This window comes from Natator depressus, chromosome 4, assembly GCF_965152275.1.
Source record: "Natator depressus isolate rNatDep1 chromosome 4, rNatDep2.hap1, whole genome shotgun sequence".
NCBI classification, from domain to species: domain Eukaryota; kingdom Metazoa; phylum Chordata; order Testudines; family Cheloniidae; genus Natator; species Natator depressus.
In genome coordinates, this window is record NC_134237.1 from 27,491,484 (window position 1) to 27,511,240 (window position 19,757).

General features: G+C 47.8%; 1 long non-coding RNA gene across 2 annotated transcripts in view; it reads left to right on the forward strand.

Moving 5' to 3' along the window:
- The window catches only part of LOC141986292 (uncharacterized), a 41,075-nt gene extending 22,792 nt beyond the window's left edge, over nucleotides 1–18,283 (forward strand). The window contains exons 2-4 of one of the 2 annotated variants that reach the window (XR_012639245.1): nucleotides 11,440–11,530; nucleotides 13,135–13,226; nucleotides 18,007–18,283. This is a non-coding gene — a long non-coding RNA (uncharacterized LOC141986292). Of the gene's footprint in view, nucleotides 1–11,415; nucleotides 11,531–13,134; nucleotides 13,227–18,006 lie in introns of those variants that run through there. The other variant, XR_012639246.1, reaches the window with a different exon arrangement.
- The last annotated feature ends 1,474 nt before the right edge of the window (nucleotides 18,284–19,757 follow it).

Here is a 19,757-nt window from a genome sequence, read left to right on the forward strand (position 1 = left end):
GTTGTTCTTCCCAGGAATTACTGGCAGCTGAGAAGACAGCCCTGAGATGCACCCCTCCTGAAGCTGCCCTGCCCGATGATGAAACAATATGTCCCGGGAAGATGGTAAATCCCACAAAGGAGAAATAGATTCAGACCTGAGCACTTGGAGCTGACTCTAGGGGCTGCCTCAGAGACTGGTCCTTGTTTCAGCCAGACCCTCCCCTCCTGCACAGCGAAGGGAAGAACAGGAGCCAACCCCTGGCTTGTTGGTGGTCACCCACAGGGAGCTTCCCCAAAGGCTGCCAACTGCAGAGAAAAGGGAGTACATGATGGACTGGGGGATCCAAGGAGCTCATCCTCCCCCCCCCCCCACAGGGAAATATGTTGGAAAGGCTCCTGAGTCTAGGGTCTTTGGGTATGTAGGTCAAAGCAGCTCTGCAGCATTTCAGTTTGTTGCCTGAGCAAACCTGTTACACCCTGGTGCATTTCCCAGTGTGCCTCTCAGTCCTTCTGCCTCTCCTGCAGCAGCCACTCCCCCTGTTCTCAGTCATTCTCCATGAATGAGTTCAGATGGCCCTCCCAGCCCCATGCTCCTGGTCTGAGGCCAGAGTACTGGAAGATCTCACAGAACAAATCTTCCCTGGTTCTTGCCTCTCTCCTCCTCGTCAGGGCGAGGCATTCAGCAGGCATGGAGGTAGCACTGCTCAAGGCCAGCATGCCAGAAGTTATTGATTAAACTAGACAGATGCACTATTAGATTGACTGTCAGGAGGGAACAGAGAAAAATAAGTCTCAAAATGCCCTTATTCCCACAAATAATTTTAATACTTGTCACTAGGTTTGAAACATCTTGCTACAGTGCTGCTCTGCAGCTCAAACCATGGTGAGTCCAGCCTAGCAGAGAGGAGGGGGTTCTGTTACATGGAAGCTATAACAGTTCCATGTCCTTTCCTGGGTGTGGGTAGAGGGAAAGTGCAGTGAATACAGGCATTATTTTCACAGGCACTGGTGATTTTGCCCCTCAGTCCTGAGGGTGGCAAAGGCACAGAGACTCTAGCTGGGGTCCTGTAGCCCCCAGGCCCACATGCCACTATCCTGTTTACTGCAATGGTGCCAGCCTAACCCATTGCAGAGTGGCATGGGCAAGTGTTCCCTTGCAGTGCCAAAAAAACCAAACCACAAAACACACTGTTGTCTTAGAAATCTTGAGAGCTCTCCATGGAGCTCTCAAGGCAACAGGAACATTCCTATTCAGATAGGCAAACTACTCTGCATGGCCCCTACCACCTAGTGCAACAAGCAAAAGAAGTTAAAAGCAGATGCTGACTACCTCTGTTCCACCTCTACCTGAGTACAGGCCACTGATCTGTGAATGGACTCTCCTACTACTCTCTGAATTTATTCCCTAGCCTTTTATTTTGTGACATTATACCAGCAAACCAAACTGAAAACCCTTTTTCCTCTAAGCTTGTGGATGGAATGGGTGCAATTTTTAAATGGGAGGAAGAGGGTTGTTCGGGGGTGGGGAAGGGACAGAAAGATGAGGTTTCAGGGAAACAAAGCAAAAAACCCCCACACACTGAAAGGAATAATGCATTTACACACTTACCCAAGCTCACTTCCCCTTTGTGAGTGGGCACGTCTGCTAATCTGGCAAGATTAGCTTGACTCTGGCAGAGTTGCAATAGTTCTTGGCTTGCAGCATGGTTGGAGTCCCTGGCCACATCATCTTCCTCCTCACTGTCCACAGCAGGAGTCTCCACAATGGGTTCCTCCAAAAAGCATCTACAGTTGCCTGCAGGGTGCTGCGGGGGAGGGGGTGGGTGTCCATTGCCAAGTATGGCATGCATTTCATTGTAAAAGCTGCCTGTCTGAGGGGCAACATCTGATTTCTGATTCCTTTCTTTTCACCTTGTGGTAGGTCTGGTGAGGTTCCTTTGCTTTTATGTGGCACTGCTGTTCCATCTCGTGTGTTCCCATTGCAGCATCCCCTGTGCCATCTTCACCTAGATGTTGATTGTTTCTACAGCTAGGCTTGCACAGCCTTTCCTCCCCACCACGTGAGGAGGTCCATGGCATCTTGCCTGCTCCAGGCAGGCCTGTGTCCAGTAGCTCGGTCCGAGAGTGCGTGGAGCTGGCATGGTCAGATGCATGCCACAAAGGTGAGCTGCTAGGTGTGCTCAAAGTGGGCAGTCAGGAAAAAGGCATTAAAAAAAAAAACCACACTGGGTTCAAAAGAGGTCGGGGGGCAGACTTCTACTCTGTGGCCCCTGAGCAGTGGGGTCCAATTGTGACTGAATTGTGGGGCCTGGAGCACTGTGGGATAGCTGCTGGAGGACTATGACGTTGACAACCCATGCAGTGTCTACACTCACATTGTCTACCAAAAGTAGGTTTGCTATGGCTTGCTGTTGCTCAGGAGATGGTGTTATTTTGTTGCTGTAATGGTGCTTATCTTAGTGGGTGACAAATTTGGTGTTGACACAAGTTATGCAACAGAGCATGCATAAGACATACAGGAATGTTACTTGCAGGAGAGTGAGTGCATGCACAATATTATTTGAAGAAAGAAAAGGAGGACTTGTGGCACCTTAGAGACTAACAAATAAATTGCTCAAATAAATTTGTTAGTCTCTAAGGTGCCACAAGTCCTCCTTTTCTTTTTGCCAGTACAGACTAACACGGCTGCTACTCTGAAACCTAATATTATTTGAGAATCCAGTGAGAATTCCTGCTTTTCAGCCACGTCCAGCACATTTACTGGAGAACAATGCTGAATAAAGCAGCTTTATGTATAGTTTAACAAATGATACAGAGAACCAGGGAATTAGCTGGGAACTGGATTGGCTGGCTATATGGATACTTGGGGCAGCTTGCTATTGGATAAGTATGCTGAAGAAAGGATGTATAAAAGCCTGTGTAACTTCCTGCTCTGTGTACAGGATTTGAGATTCAAATCTCCCTGTACCTATTTGAAGCTTCAAATAAACTTTTCTGCTTCTCCACCCCGTTGTGATTATTGGGTGTAGCACTCCGGGTAACGAACCACTCAAGCTGTTGTTCAGCCTCTCGGTACTGGGTGCCGGCAACAGCTTTTGGCGTCCCTGGGTGGGCCAGAGGCTGCAATTTAGCCTTGCCCGGACCCCTCCTGGAGGTCGAGGATTGCGGCGAGAACCGACGCCCAGTGCGCACAGGTGAGTTCACCGGGGCCTCGGCGGAGACGCGAGTTGATCGACCCCGGAGGGCACAACGGTGCAACGCACTCATATAGTGGAGAAGCAGTTGTGGTAGACGACGGTGAAGAACTGGTCCCTTGCAGTTGTGGACGACGGTGAAGAACTGGTCCCTTGGATAAGGTAGGAACCTTTTGAAATCTGGATTGTATGCTCTGTTGGAACCTGGGGACGCCCAGAGTCACCCTGTAGGTATGGGACAGGGACAGAGCTCGGGGGTTAGGGCACAGTGTACACCCCTAGAGTGCATTCTAGCAAACTGGAAGGTATTTGGTGCGGATCCGATGACTAAGAGCCAATTAAAACGATTCTGTACAGTTGACTGGCCTCAATATCAACTAGAGGACCAGGAGTGGTGGCCACCAGGAGGGTCAATTAATTACAACACGATCCTTCAGTTACTCCTGTTCTGTCAGAGAACAAGGAAATGGAATGAACATATGTATGCGCATTTGTTTCTGACTATGTACTCGACCAGATATTTTACAGCACTGTAATCTCACTCCGACTGGTTCGGTAGCAGCTAATGTTAGTCCCCAGATCCCCACCCCCACTGTAATGGCAGAGCCGGTGTCCCCTTCGGCCCCTACACCCACACCTTGTAAGTCCCCAGTGGTTGGCCTATACCCCTTAATCACCGAAACTAAAGTTGCCCGGTCTGAATCGGACAGGCGTCCGGCCACAACTATGCAGGTTTATACTCATGTGCCCTTTAATCCTGTGGATTTGGCTGCTTTCAAAGCACAGGCAGGAGAGTTTTCCACCAACCCAAGCAGGTTTATATCAGTCTTTGAGGGGTGCCTCAATAGTCACAAGCCGGACTGGGATGATTGTAACATCCTCCTGGGAACCCTATTGTCTGAGGTTGAAAGACAACAGGTTGTGTCCAAGGCAAGGGAGGAGGCGCAGAGACGGTACGACCGGGATCGTATTAATGTCCCTGACCCGGATGCACAAGTCCCCCGAGCAGACCCCAGGTGGGATCCAAATGATCATGGGGATATGATCCGCCTTACCTCCTATAAGGAGTTGCTTTTGCATGGACTCCGTCACTCGGCTGTCTGACATAATAATTGGGCAAAGCCATATGAAGTAATGCAGGATTTAAAAGAAAGCCCAGGGGCCTTTCTACAGCGTATTCGGGACACCATTCGACAGAACACTAATGCAGACCCCGATGATCAGGCAACCGAGTCAATTATTAAGGGAATTTTTACGAGCAGAGCAGCCCCTGATATTAAGAGAAAGTTACAAAAAAAAGGAAGATTTAATGGGCATGACCATGGCACAAATCTTAGAGACTGAAAACCGAGCTTATAGTCTGAGCGAGGGAGAGAAGGAGAGAAAGCAAGTGAGATTGATGGTAACAGCGGTACAGGCCGGCACTAAGAGAAGTGGCCGGGGAGGAAGGGGCCGTGGACGTGACCGTCTGGGCCCGCAGGAGAGACGACTGGGTCGCAACCAGTGTGCCCTGTGTTGACAGGAGGGACACTGGAAAAATGAGTGCCCAAAGAGGAAAGAAAAGGGGGGGTGCCCCTGTGATGGTGATGGCGGAGCAGGAATAGGGGTGTCAGGGGAGACGGACCAACCTACCCCCGGAACCCCGAGTAAAGATGCGGGTGGGAAGCTCAGAAATAGATTTTTTAGTGGACTCTGGAGCGGCCCGAACTGCCATAAATCAGCCTCTTCAGTTGCCAGTAGCAGATTCCCTTACTGTGGTGGGAGCCACAGGCAGGGACACCAAGTGCCCAGTGTATGCCCCAGCGGAATGCGCTTTGGGAAACAGGACTATATCCCACAAGCTGGTATACCTCCCTGAGTGTCCAACACCTCTGCTTTGACGGGATCTGCTTTGTTGCCTCGGTGCCACCCTGCATTTTACTGAGGACGAAATAACCCTTACCTTACCCCCTGAGAATGCATGGATCATGACCCTTGCAGTTGAGCCCTCAGCCATGCAAGCCCCAGAATGGAGCCCGTGGGAAGACCAGGTGTACCCCCTCGTGTGGGCATCAGGGATCCCAGGAAAGGCCACCCACCAGACCCCCATTACTATTCAGCTCATACCAGGGAAAGACCCAGTGCAAGTAAAACAGTATCCAATCAAGAGGGAAGCCAGAGAAGGTTTACAGGAAACTATAGATCAATTCCTAATGTATGGTATTGTCCGGGAATGTCAGTCAGCCTGGAACACTCCCATTCTACCCGTACAGAAGCCTGATGGCACGTATCGGCTGGTACAGGACCTAAGGGCAGTCAATGAACGGGTTAAGACTCTGCACCCTCTTGTCCCTAACCCGTATACCTTATTGGCTTCTGTAGGGGGACAGTATACCCATTTTTCAGTCCTTGATCTGAAAGATGCTTTCTTTACCATCCCAGTTGCCACCCCGTCACAGGAGATCTTCTCCTTCGAGTGGGAGGACCGAAACAGGGTTAAAAAGCAACTTTGCTGGACAGTGTTGGCCCAGGGATTTAAAAACTCCCCCACCCTCTTTGGCCAGGCTCTGGCCAGGGACCTAGAGGAGTGGGATAATGAGGAGGCCCTCCTTCTGCAGTATGTAGATGATTTGTTAATTGCCACTGTGGGCCAAACCCCTGCCTTAAAGCCACCGTGAGCCTCCCGAATTTTATTGGACTCTGGGGATATCGGGTAGCACGGACCCTAAGGCTCAAATTGCCCTCACAGAGGTACGGTACTTCGGGTTTCACATACAGAAAGGGGAGCATCAGCTTTCAAGCGAAAGAAAGGAAGCTATCTGTCAAGTTCCTACCCTAAGTAACCATAAGCGGCTCAGGGCATTTCTGGGTATGGCAGGCTTTTGCAGGATATGGATCCCAGAGTTCGGACTGTGGGCTAAACCCCTGTACGACTGTGTAAAAGGAGCGGATCATGACCCCTTCTATTGGACCCCAGAGGCTGACAGGGCATTTAAAATCCTGAAAAGAAAATTGATGGAAGCCCCGGCTCTGGGCCTGCCGGATCTCTCTAAGCCGTTTCAGTTGTATGTACATGAACAAAGGGGGGTGGCCCTAGGAGTGCTTACACAGCTGTTAGGAGCATGGAGACGTCCCATGGCTTATTTTTCTAAGCAATTGGATCAGGTTGCAAAGGGTTGGCCGGCATGTTTACAGGCGGTCGCAGCTACTGCCCTAGTGCTTGAGGAAGCCGAGAAGCTAACATTGGGAGGGGTTTTGCAAATCTATACTCCCCATATGGTCCGAGCCTTATTGGATGCAAAGGGAGGGCTTTGGCTCACCCAGGCTCGGATTGCTCGGTACCAGGCTAAGCTGTTAGAGAACTCTGAAGTCACCTTACAGCCTTGCCCCTCCCTTAACCCAGCCACTCTCTCGCCAGAAACAGAGGAACAGAAACATGACTGTTTAGAGGTCATAGATGCCCAGTACTCCAGCCGTCCGGATTTAAAGGATGTACCCCTCCCAAATGCAGATTATGAGTGGTACACTGATGGTAGCAGTACTGTAATAGATGGACAAAGGAGGGCGGGTTATGCTGTTGTGACCCTCCATGACACTGTGGAAGCTGAAGGTTTGCCTGCTGGGACCTCTGCCTAGCTTGCCGAACTAATAGCCCTGACCCGTGCACTTGAACTGTCAAAAGGAAAGCGGGTCAACATTTTTACTGATTCAAAGTATGCTTTTGGTGTGCTGCATGCTCATGCTGGCCTGTGGAAGCAAAGGGGAATGCTGACAGCCCAAGGCTCCCCAGTCAAGTACTGGCCCCAAATCCTCCGGCTCCTAGAAGCCGTACAACTTCCCTCGGAAGTGGCGGTGGTACACTGTAAAGCCCATCAAAGGGAGGATCAAGATGTGGCCAGAGGTAACGCCCGGGCAGATAGAGAGGCTAAGCATGCTGCCACCCTGCCATCCCCTCAGACTGAGAACGCCCATATGCATGCCCTTATCCCATCAGTAGGGGAGCTTCCAACCCCTCAGTACTCTGGGGAGGAGAGACAGCTAACTGACAAACTCGGTCTCCGGGAAAAGGAGGGATGGCTCCATTCCCCAGAAGGGAAGGTCCTCCTACCAAAGGGCCTGATCTGGCCAGTGCTGCAGAAACTACATCAAATCACTCATGCTGGCAGGGAAGCACTTATCCAACTAATGGGAAAATACTTTATCATTTCCGGACTCCGACCCCTGGCTGCCCAGGTACAAGTGGACTGCTTAGTCTGCCAAAAGAATAATCCCCGACCGGGACATCCTGTGCCACCAGCTGCCCTAGAACCCACTCCGGGCCCTGGACAAGTGTGGCAAATAGACTTTACTGAGTTTCCCCGGACCCAAGGGTTCAAATATCTCCTTGTTATAGTGGATCGGTTCAGCGGATGGCCAGAAGCCTTCTCATGCTGTAACTGCACTGCCAGAACAGTGGCCCTCAAGTTTGTTAAGGAGATCATTCCTCCCTTTGGACTCCCCCTGTGGATGGAATCTGACAACGGGACACACTTCACGTCAAAAATCATTCAAAGCATCTCACATGCCTTACAGATCCCCTGGAAACTCCATACGCCCTGGAGACCGCAAGCCAGTGGGGTAGTGGAGCGTACCAATCAGACCCTTAAACGGCATCTCTCAAAAGTGTGCCAAGAAGCCTCACTACGATGGCGTGATGCTTTGCCTCTCGTCCTACTCCGTATCCGCGTTCTCCCAAAGGGTAGATTAGGGCTCAGTCCCTTTGAAATTATGTTTGGAAGGGCATGGCCTATGAATGGCACCCCGGTTCTGTCAGGGGAATGGGAGTTGGGTAATGGTTTTTTGTCACAGTATATGTGTTCCCTGTCTGCTGTTCTCTTGTCTCTTCACAGGTATACCAAGGATTCCCAGCCTCTCCCCTTGGACTCTCCCGTCCACTCCTTACAGCCTGGTGACTCCGTGCTTGTTCGTACCTGGAAAGACGAGCCTCTCCAGGAAAAGTGGAAAGGACCCTATACCGTCCTGCTGATCTCCCATACAGCAGCAAAGATCGAGGGACACAAGAACTGGATCCATCACTCTTGTCTGAAGGCAGTACCCGCCCCCTCGTCAGCAGAACAGTGGACCGTCCAACCTGCTGACTCCTCATCTAGTAACGATCTGTGGAAGTATAACATTGTATAAGTATAACGTTGTATAAGGGGACATGCTGGGTACATTGTATATGAGAGGGCATGCCAAAACATGTTACAAAGTATCTGAGGGAGCACACGTAGGGACAGTTAGCTTTTGAATGGAGAAGCAATTAAGATAGAGCCAGCACGTCTAAGAAGCAGGCATCAGAATGGAAGGTGTGAAGGGCAATTAGTTAAGTTAACTGGAAGCTGTTAAAAGAGATTGTTAAGGGTGACTGGTCTCAGGGATCTCGAAGGGTGGTGACTAAAATCTTTTTTCTTCTTTTCTCTGTAACTTGTTCTCCAAAAAACTGTATAAATTAAGAGACACAAGCCTCACTCGGGGGGCTCACTTCTAAATGTATTAGCAGAGCAGCTTTGCTAATAAAACAGAGTGGTCTGATAAATTGTGAGTCTGAGTCAAACTTTGACAGATCTCGGGCTAAAGCTACTGTTTAAAAGACACAAATAGTGGGCACCTTAACGCTAAAATGGGCCCACCCAGGTACTGGAGACCCTGGGTTGGGAAGACTCTGGTGATAATTAATTGGGTAACATTGTTATTCTCTGTATTGGTATTTCCAAACTGTGCATATCGGGAGCATAACTCCTTTGTTTCGCTTGCGCACCATGTTGCTACTTTAACAAACCAGACTGACTGCTGGGTATGTGCTCCAACTCCACTGTCCCCCAAAATGGGAGTGCCCCTTGACATGCTGCTCCTGACCCTAGCAGAATTAGCCGCCACCAAAGAGCAGGAAAGAACGGACTCACCGTTCTGGAACAAGACCTCTTTACAGCAAGCCACCTATCAGGACCAGGAGTATTCAGTTGCAGTACTCACTGAGGGAGTGTTATGTTTTACCCAAAACCAATCTAATCACTACGGGCGTCCTGTGGGAAAAAGCTCCTGTGTTATTATACAGTGGGCTGATGGGCAGTGGATAAAGACCAACAGGGGAGGCCAACAGTGTGGGTGTAGTGGTTCCTCCCCTTTTAGGGAAACTCTTACAAATAATCTTACCACAAAAGAGGGGTTTGGAAATGTAACTTGCCGTCCAGTTAACATCTCCAATGTAGCAAGCCAATGGTGGGTTTGTAGTGGTCCCTATGGCGAGTGTAATTTGAACGGCACAATGAGAAATGCCCCCACTTGTACCCAATCAGGAGGATGGGATGCCCCCCCAGGGGCATATGAACTGTTTGGAAAAGCAGCCTTAAATATCCCAGGAATCCCCTTAAGAAACAGTCCTTACTGGGCCCTACAGGGTCTTCAGGGCTATCACAAAGTGCTTATGCAAAGTCCTATTGTAAAGAAATAAGTAGCCCAAGTGAGAAAACTCAGAGCCAAGGTTGTTGAGTGTTCTCAAAGGGGGGAGTTGTTGGGGACACTGGGGCATGGCCACTAGGTAACTCGAGGGGATGGAAGACCACGAGTGTCGATGAAGCCCCCTCGCACTAGGCCCAAGTGTCCTTGGCCGCCCCCTCCCGCCTGGAGGCACTCGCAGCAGCTCTGCGTACTAGGCCCAAGTGTCCTTGGCCTCCCCGCCTGGAGGCACACACAGCAGCTCTGCAGAGTCAGACTGCCTGAAACTAAGCAAGGCCACACAGGGCAGATATGGAAGAACAATGCTGAATAAAGCAGCTTTATGTATAGTTTAACAAATGATACAGAGAACCAGGGAACTAGCTGGGAACTGGATTGGCTGGCTATATGGATACTTGGGGCAGCTTGCTATTGGATAAGTATGCTGGGGAAAAGGATGTATAAAAGCCTGTGTAACTTCCTGCTCTGTGTACAGGATTTGAGATTCAAATCTCCCTGTACCTATTTGAAGCTTCAAATAAACGTTTCTGCTTCTCCACCCCGTTGTGATTATTGGGTGTAGCACTCCGGGTAACGAACCACTCAAGCTGTTGTTCAGCCTCTCGGCACTAGGTGCCGGCAACAACAGTGCTAGTGTTTCAGTGGCTAAGGCACTAGACTGGGAGTCTAGGGTGACCAAAGGGCAAGTGTGAAAGATTGGGATGGGGTGTGTGTGGAGGGGAAAATAGGTGTCTATAAGAAAAAGCCCCCCAAAAAATCAGGACTGTCCCTCAGGTGCTGACTTCTACTGGTGCCAGTGGGTGCTTGGCCCCCCTGCCCCAAAACCCTGCCCCTCCCCCTGAGCATGCCATGTTCCCACTCCTCCCCCCTGGAGCTTGCTACAGCTGTTTGGCAGCAGCAAGCGCTGGGAGGTAGGCAGAGGAGCGGGGACATGGCGTGCTCAGGGAAGGAAGCAGAGGAGGAGGTGAGGTGAGGCAGGGTGGGGAGCTTGGCTGCTAGTGGGTGCAGAGCACCCACTAATTTCTCCCTGTGGGTGCTCCAGCCCCAAAGCACCCATAGAGTTGGTGCCTATGCTGTCCCTATAAAATGGGATTTTGGTCACCCTATGGGAGTCAGGAGACCCGGGTCTAGTGCCTATCTCTACCACTCACCTGCTGTGTGATCTTAAATCACTCATCACCCTATCCTCAGTTTCCCTATCTGTAAAATAAGGCTAGGGATTTTTTGTAAAGTTCCTTGGGAGCATGCATAAACAAAGCATCCAGCAACTGCTCAAATATCCATCAGTGATAGCCTCTGGTCAGAGGCTTGTGAAGAGATGGGGATTTCTTAAACATTTAGGCAACCAGGAATCTTTAAAAAAGAGCCCTCCTTGCCAAGACATGAGATGTCAAAGAGGAGCATACAGTACATCCACACAGAATCCTTCACAGAGGATAGGAACAACATGAGCAAGAACACAAACTTCTTGAGCTTTTGGAGGAGCAACCTCCACCTCCTTGATAGAGAGCGCTTTACCTGCCTCCCAGATAACTGCAGCCTTGCATTGAATGACCTGTGGGGAAAAAAAATTATACTTGTGCAAGAGCCTGTAGTCACTAAAAATGACCAGGAGCAAATACAAAAATAATGGCATAACATTAATTTCCACTTTGCTGCTCATTTCAGGAATCCGGAACATTTTATTCCAAGCAAAGTTGTCCCTGCTGAGTGACTTTCCCCTTCTATAGGTTGAGTTTCATTCGACTAAGCTGTATTCTGTTACTTACAGTCATTTTGCTTCACAGGGCATTGCCATGGAAAACATTTTCTTCCTAGTATGTTCATTCAAAGACCCCAGCTACAGTGGGAGAAGAGCTGCCTGCCTTCTAGAGACTGGTAAGTAGTAAAAGATAAGAACTGAAAAATACTGGAGTTTTAAACTGATGCCCTCAAGAGTCAACATTACAGCCATTAGTCCTGCAAGCCAAACCACAGAATAAAACTGACCAATGCTCAGAAGCAACGTTTGTATTTCTGGAAATGGGTTTTTAAAGGTTCTGTTTGCACTTGTGTTTGCCTCCCACTTTCCCAGCTTAGAATCCCCTTGCTTCAAGGATTTAAAAAGAAATTGTAGCTACTGCTTCAAACCCATATTTGGGGACCAAAGTCTAGCTTCTGTTACTGCAGCTAATGAAATGGCTATACAGACTGAAATAGGGAATGGGGGCAAGAATGGCTGGTCCAATCTAGAACACCCTCAGAAATTGTTGGTGCAAAAATTTCAACTTGAACCTGAACCTTATTGTATTGTTTTATTAGAGACTAGGGGGGAAAAGGAGCTAAGATAAAACATCCAAGGGGCAAACAGGGTAAAAGTAGAGTAAAAAGACCAATTGAGAGAAACGGTGAGGAAAACTGCGACCAAAGCAGTTCTAGTTTTTAAAAATGAATCAACTTTGGCATTGGGCATGGAAGAGATGGAAAATTGTATTGAACTTTTCAGTCCTGTATGGGCAAAAGACTCATGGATTTGAAATAGTTTTGCAATGCCAAAAATGGCTTGACCAGCTCCATGAGATTTGCACTTTTGTACTATTTGCAAAGAAAATGATTAACACTGCATTTTATCTGCTCAGTCATAAGATACATCACTGTCCTTTGCCCCAGGTTGCAGATTGCATGAAAGCTATTGTACAGCGGCCACAGCTTTCAAGTTTATTTCAGATATGCAGTCTAGTGCAATTGCACTTGAAGATAAAAGGAAGTGTTTTCAAAAGAGCAAATATAAGGGCTCTCTTCAACTGGAACTAGAAAGCTTTTGTTCATGCTATTGCACTGTTTCTTCACCCCCCCTCCCCCCCCCAAATGCCATGCTGACTCAGGGACCTATCCCCTGGCTCTCTGCAAGTCAGCCCCAGAGCTCTTTCGTCCCCCCACCTACATCTCTCTCCCCACAGAGAATTTCAAAACCCCAGAACCTCCCCACTGTTCAGCTCCCACCTACTAACCTGTCCCAGGCTCCAGTGGCAGCCACCCAGTGCTATAGTCCACTCCTCCCCACTGCCAGGCTCTCCCGCACGACCCCTCTGGATATCCAGAATTCATGTTCTCTTGGCTACAGATACCTATTTGTATATTCTAAATTAGAATAAGACCCTCAAAATCCCAAATAAGTTTTTACATTCCTAACTGAACCGAGCCCTTCACACCTCAGTCAACCCTGCACTAGGCTGAGGAGGAGATGGGGGAAAAAAAAGCAATGCAATAGCTAGGCCACCTATTTGCACATGGCTATAGGTAGTTTAAAAATATTTGGAGAATGGGATTTTTCTAGCTAGAGGTATATCTTATGAGTAAAGGACAGAAAACCTGCCTGGAAAATGGAATGTTATAACAAAGCCAGCTCTTTGACCTTTGAACAAACAGTATTTTCTTATCTTTTAGAACTTTAGCATCTATATTGTATAGAGTTTATAAGTGTGCCCTGCTTACTTTTCCAGAAGTTTGTGTCTCGGCCTCTGTTGGAAAGCTGTCCCAGCTGTGCAGAGACTGCTTCTTTCCACTGAAGAGTCTGACTCTGGCAAGAACATAGGTACTAATACAAACTAGATATATTCCCTGTACGCTCTCAGTGTGTAACATATGCTAGGCTAGCCATTGATGGGTCATTCAAACGTTGTTCAAATTTTTAGTGCAGAAGGAGAGCATCTGGGTATTTAGGTGGAGCCAAAAACTCCTTGTGCAGACAAGTTCCACAGAACTTACATAATTACTATCAAGTTGAGTGGTAGCATATTTTACCTTGGTTCAATGGTCTTATTTAAAAAAGAGTCTCTACATTAGAGATATTTACCACGCTAAGTGTGGTTTATTCTCCCTCCACTACAGCACACCTCACATCCTCGCACAAAAGGAGTCATTGGCTTATGATAAATATTTGAAATAGCCTATGCTTGTGTCAGTTTCATAACCCAGGGCTGGGGAAACATACAGCCCATGGGCCGGATCCGACCTGCTGCTTCATTTCATCCAGCCCATGGCAAGTTCTCCCACCATGGGCCAGTAGCTTCTATGCCCCCTGGCAGGGCTGGAGCCATGAGCACCAGCTCACCCTGCTGTGGGTGGGGAGGGGGAGGGGAGAAAAAAGGAGAAACTAGGGTTGCCAGACCATTAAAAGTCTGGTCAGCTCCATGCAGCTCCCAGATGTCCCTGTGGCCCCTAGAAGCAGGGGCAATTAGGGGAGCTCTGCATGCTGCCCCTGCCCCCCAGCCCTGGCTCTGTAGCTCCCATTGGCCAGAAACCATTCAGAGCCACCTGGCCCCTCCGCCTAAGGGAGGGACATGGCAGGTACTTCTGGGAGCTGTGTGCAGCCAGGGAGCCTGCCTCAGCCCTGCTGATCAGGAGCCACCTGAGGTAAGTACCGTGTGGCCAGAGACTGCACCCTGAACTCTGGCCCAGGTCAGAACTCCCTCCCATACCTCCCCCCCCCACACCTGCACCCCAACCCCCCACCATACCTCAACCCCCTCATCCCCATCCCAGAGCCTGCACCCCCAGCCAGATCCCTCAATCCATTCTATATCCCTGCCCCAACCCAGAGCCCCTGTGATATGATCCCCAGGGTGTAGCCTGGGACTGCTGTGCCCTCTTAACTCTCCAGCCTGGGCTGCCTCTCACAGTGCTTTGCTAATGATAAGCAGCAAACCCCTCCAGGTGCTGTGATCACTCAGAACCACAGCACGTGGAGCCCCACACCAAGCTAGATTTTATGAATGCTCCTAAAGCCACTCATGAATCAGAGTGAGGCACTAGCCAAATCCCCCCAGCTCCCAACCTTGTACCTCAGGACTATACACTCTTGCACTTCTGAAGATGGAGTACAAATTTATTAATTTGTTCACCACTCTAATGGAGAGCGGGTGTACACCAGCCTTTCTAACCTGAGCAGATTTACTACACATTTCAGGCAAACTCACTGGTAAAGATAAAATTTCTTTTTTAGTCAAACTGTTGTGTTTAAGTGACAGGCTAAAAGTCATATTTTGGTAACCATTCTAAGCATGTAGTCCAAACTCAATCCTATTAGGCTGGGCAACATCTAGGTTAAGCAGTTTCTCACCCCACTGGATATTGCGGTCCTTAATTTGTCCCTTAAACCTGGGCCAGTCTTCTTCTGGGTGTCTTTGTTGCTTGCAGCATAGGTGGGGGCAGGAAAAAGGTCAAGCATGTGGCCACTGTTCTGTTTTATACCCATAGGTCATGTCTGGTGGGCATTGCTGAGTCCCCAGGGAAGGTTGAGCAATTCCCCTGGTGTGGCCTTATGCAGGCGAGTCATTGAATTGCAGCTCCCTTGCTGGACAATGGCTGGTGATGCTGTTCAGCACCCCACCCAGATGTTGGTTACCTTTATTGTCCCTGGAGAGCTAGTATCTGTATGCCTCCCAAACCTACAACACATTTTAGTGACAACCATACAACATTCTCATAACTTCATATGCATTAAGAATATACACCTTTAGATACAACAATCACTTCCAGCAGATCATAACCTTTCCCCTGATACCTCACATGGCCTGCTTTATATGCAATATCAGTTATAGATATTAATGAGGAATATGGGGGTTACAGGGTACTCCCCAAGGTATAGAATGTCACAGCCCTCTCCACCCCCATTTCTGGCCTCACCCCAGGTTTTTAATGTGGGCCAATGGCCCCGATAGAAAAAGGTTCCTCGCCCATCATAAACCACAAGGAAAGGGATTATGCAGGGTCCGTTAATGTTGTTAGAAGCAACTAGCATCCCACTTTGCCCATTTTACAGTCATGGATCATGTATTTTTTCCCCAGGCACTAAAACCTTCGTCTGCATGGTTTGTTCAGGGGTTTAGGTCACAAGACAGGCACAAAAGTCCCATTCATGTCTCTAGCACAGCTCAAGAACCCCAGCCGGGGTTAAATCCCTTAAGGATTTCTGGCACATGGCTGTTGTGGTGGTTGGCAAGAGGTGAACAACTACCACGCATGGTGATGAGTGAGCTATAAATACCTAAAGAGAGACCATTCAAACAAAAACCCTATTGGCACTATATTGTTGGGGTACCATTAAAAGCAACTCTATATCAAGGCCCTAAAATTGACACCCCACAAAAATGCATCCACAGGAAAATTTATAATGACGTTTCTGGATAATGATTCACAATGAAACTGGACTTTGAATGAAAAGCCCTGATGTTTAAAGATAAGAAATGTTGACATTAAAGAAAGTTAGCGCGATATCCAAACTCCTCTGCCCAAGTAGATAAAGGATAACGTGTACTGACATAAAAATGAAGATGGCTAAATGGTAAAATTAAAAGCTTTGTCAGCTATATTTTAAAGATTTGTAATTAGTGAATCACTACAGAAAAAACATGAACCAATGCCTTGTTTGTGTAAGTGTAGTTTTACCAATTTTTTTCCTTCATAAAGTAACTGATGGCTCAAATTTATGTTATTGCTGACAGACCGACAGTAACACAATGTGCTGTAAGTTCTGAGGTAAAGAAAACAAACACACCAAAAAGTCCTTTCTGGGAAGACCCAGGGCAAGGGGGTATAAAATGATAAGACAAACTGGAAAACCAACAGGAAAAATGCAGAATTCAGGTAACTGAAGCACGCACATGCATAATCATCAAATCAGAATGGGAAGGGACCTTGAGAGGTCATCTAGTCCAGTCCCCTGCACTCAAGGCAGGACTATGCATTATCTAGGCCAGGGTCAGCAACCTGCAGCACATGTGTCAAAGGCAGCACGTGAGCAGATTTTTAGTGGCACTCCACTGCCAGCCAGGGTCCCGGCCTCCAGCTCCGCTCAGCCCACTGCCTGCCTGGATGAATGGAGCCCCAGGCTGGCAGTGGGCTGAGCAGGGCTGGTGACTGGGACCCCGGCTGTCACAGACCCCCAGACTGGCAGGAGCCTGAGCAGCACAGCCCGGGATCCTGGCTGCTGGCCCTGCTCAGGCCACGGCCGGCCTGGATGGACCCCGCCCAGGGGGGGCCGCCGGGCTGAGCCACTTAGCCCGCCTGCCCACTGCTGTGCTGGGGTTCTCTCTGCCACCCCGAGATTCCATCTGCTGGCCCCTGCCAGCCGGAGTCCTGGCTGCCGGCCCCGCTCAGCCCACGCCAGTCTGGGGTTCTGTCCGCTGACCCCTGTAAAAGTAAAATGTATTACTAGCATGTGAAACCTTAAATTGCAGTAAATAAATTAAGACTTTGCACACCACTTCTCAAAGGTGGCCAACCTGATCTAGATCATCTCTGACAAGTGTTTGTCCAACCTGCTCTTAAAAATCCCCAGTGAAGAAGATTCCACAACCTCCCTAGGCCATTTATTCTAGTGCTTAACCACCCTGACAGTTAGGAAGTTTTTTCCTAATGTCCAAACTAAACGACCCTTGCTGCAATTTAAGCCCATTGCTTCTTGTCCAAAGAGGACAGATTTGATTTAAATCATGAGTCAGGAAGACTAGATTTAATCATGGTTTTCTACATAAGTGTATTTTTGTTGGTTATAACCTTAATACATATTCTTCACAACTCCGATGTAGGTTTCATTTTTAGAAGATGAACATTATACATTTTTAAAGTGATTTATTTTGAGAACTTTTCAGATTAGTTTTATAGCTATACCAGAAAATGAATGATTGTTTGGTTATTTCATTTGCCAAAGGTAGTTGAAGCAGATCTTTATGAAGTCATTGGGAGATTTAACGATCCTTCATATTTGGAGGATTTTCTTGCCATGCTGTATTAGGAGGAGACCACCACACAGACATTTAAGTTTTAGTTAACTAAAAACCACTGTTAAGTATTCTGGATTTCTCTTCAACAAACATTTTAACAAAAAAAGTATGTCTCTCGCTTCTCACATTTATCTCCAGACTTCTCCTTGTCTAGATCTATTCTGCCCCCAACAATCTATTCATTGAACTTTTTGAAACTTTGCACTTTTAGAGAGGTAAGGGATTGACTCAAAAGGCAGAGTGCCAAATCCTCAGCTGAGACAGGTTTAGGCTTGTTGCAGCTGAGCAGAGCAGGGGTAGGAACAGAAAAGTGATGTGCAGGCCACCTTTTTTGCCTTACCCTATGGAATAGCATTTGAGTTTAACTCCTCCTTCCATACTTGTGCCAGTTGGCAGCACGGATGGGTGTAAGGGACATAAACAGGAGATCTGGTACTTGTAGTCTTCCACCCCCAGTCCCACTACATACCGAACCCTTTTCTGCCTGACCCTTACCCCATCTGTAAAGCTCCCTATGCCCCCATTTTCACCAGTAGTAGCATGTTGCACTGACCATATCAGAACTGCTTTCTGCCCTTCTCTTCACAGGTGACAATGGATCCTGCTCTGAGAGCAGCCACCTGGCCCACCAACCACATCCAGATTGGAATACACTGTCCTCTACAGCTTCTCCTGGAATGGCAGGAACAGTCATCTGTACCAAGAAATTTCACTGAGCTGGAGCAGCTGGGGGAGCAGATTCCAGCTAAGGACCAGAATGAATTGAGCACTGATTTTGTAAGCAAGTAGTTTAAATGGGGTGAAACTTGAGGGTTTGCAAGACAAATCAGACTCCTGAAAGGGGTACAGTAGTCTGGAAAGGTTGAGGGCCACAGACCTGGCAAGAGAGTGTCTTCCCCACCCCTCAACTATAAAGATGGGAGGTCTGACCCTCAAATGAGGGTCAGTTAATTGCATAGACTATTACTATACTATTAATAGTATATTATTATATTAATACTATACTAATTACATAAACTATACTATACTTAACTTGCCTAGCATTGTTGAATCCACAGTATTGCTCACAGCACAATTTTGAGTGGGAGCCCTGGGTGGCCACTCAAAATTGTGGCAAAGCAATGATGGAACCTTATTACCACAAATATGGTACAATTAGTTTTCCCACAATTTTTCATGATTTTTCTACAAGGCAGAGAGTTTTGAGTTATCCCACAAGTGCAGCCTTATGTACTATAAGAGTGCATCAAGTGATGTCTTGTATGCAAGCCTATGATACACCGGTTATTAATATTTAGAACTGTGAGGAATTATGGGTAATCATGGATATGCTTTTGTCATAAATATAAAGGGAAGGGTAAACACCTTTAAAATCCCTCCTGGCCAGAGGAAAAATCCTTTCACCTGTAAAGGGTTAAGAAGCTAAAATAACCTCGCTGGCACCTGACCAAATGACCAATGAGGAGATCTTTTCAAAAGCTGGGAGGAGGGAGAAAAACAAAGGGTCTGTGTCTGTCTGATGCGATGCTTTTGCCGGGGACAGAACAGGAATGGAGTCTTAGAATTTAGTAAGTAATCTAGCTAGATATGCGTTAGATTATGATTTCTTTAAATGGCTGAGAAATTAAGTTGTGCTGAATAGAATGGATATTCCTGTCTGTGTGCCTTTTTGTAACTTTAAGGTTTTGCCTAGAAGGATTCTCTATGTTTTGAATCTAATTACCCTGTCAGGTATTTACCATCCTGATTTTACAGAGGTGATTCTTTTTACTTCTATTAAAATCCTTCTTTTCAGAAACTGAATGTTTTTTCATTGTTCTTAAGATCCAAGGGTTTGGGTCTGTGGTCACCTATGCAAATTGGTAAGGATTTTTACCAAGCCTTCCCCAGGAAGCGTGGTGCAAGGGTTGGGAGGACTTTTTGGGGGGGGGGGGAAGATGTTTTCAAACAATGCTTTCCTAATAAAAATAAACCCAGATAAACGTTTGGTGGTGGCAGTGGAAGTCCAAGGGCAAAGGGTAAAATAGTTTGTACCTTGGGGAAGTTTTAACCTAAGCTGATAAAAGTAAGCTTAGGAGGTTTTCATGCACGTCCCCACATCTGTACCCTAGAGTTCAGAGTGGGAAAGGAACCTTGACAGCTTTATACTATTCACTGGCAGCCATCTTTCAGTTGCCAGTCTGAGCTTTATGTAAGCCCCACCTGTTCCCTCATAGGAGAGAGCTTGCTTCCAATTAGTGACCTCCTCATAGCCTAAATCTCCCCACTATTTGTTGCTTAATTGGACCTGCCTGGCCTAAGTCAATCCTCTGAGGTCCTGTGTGGGGAGTAAACCGCAT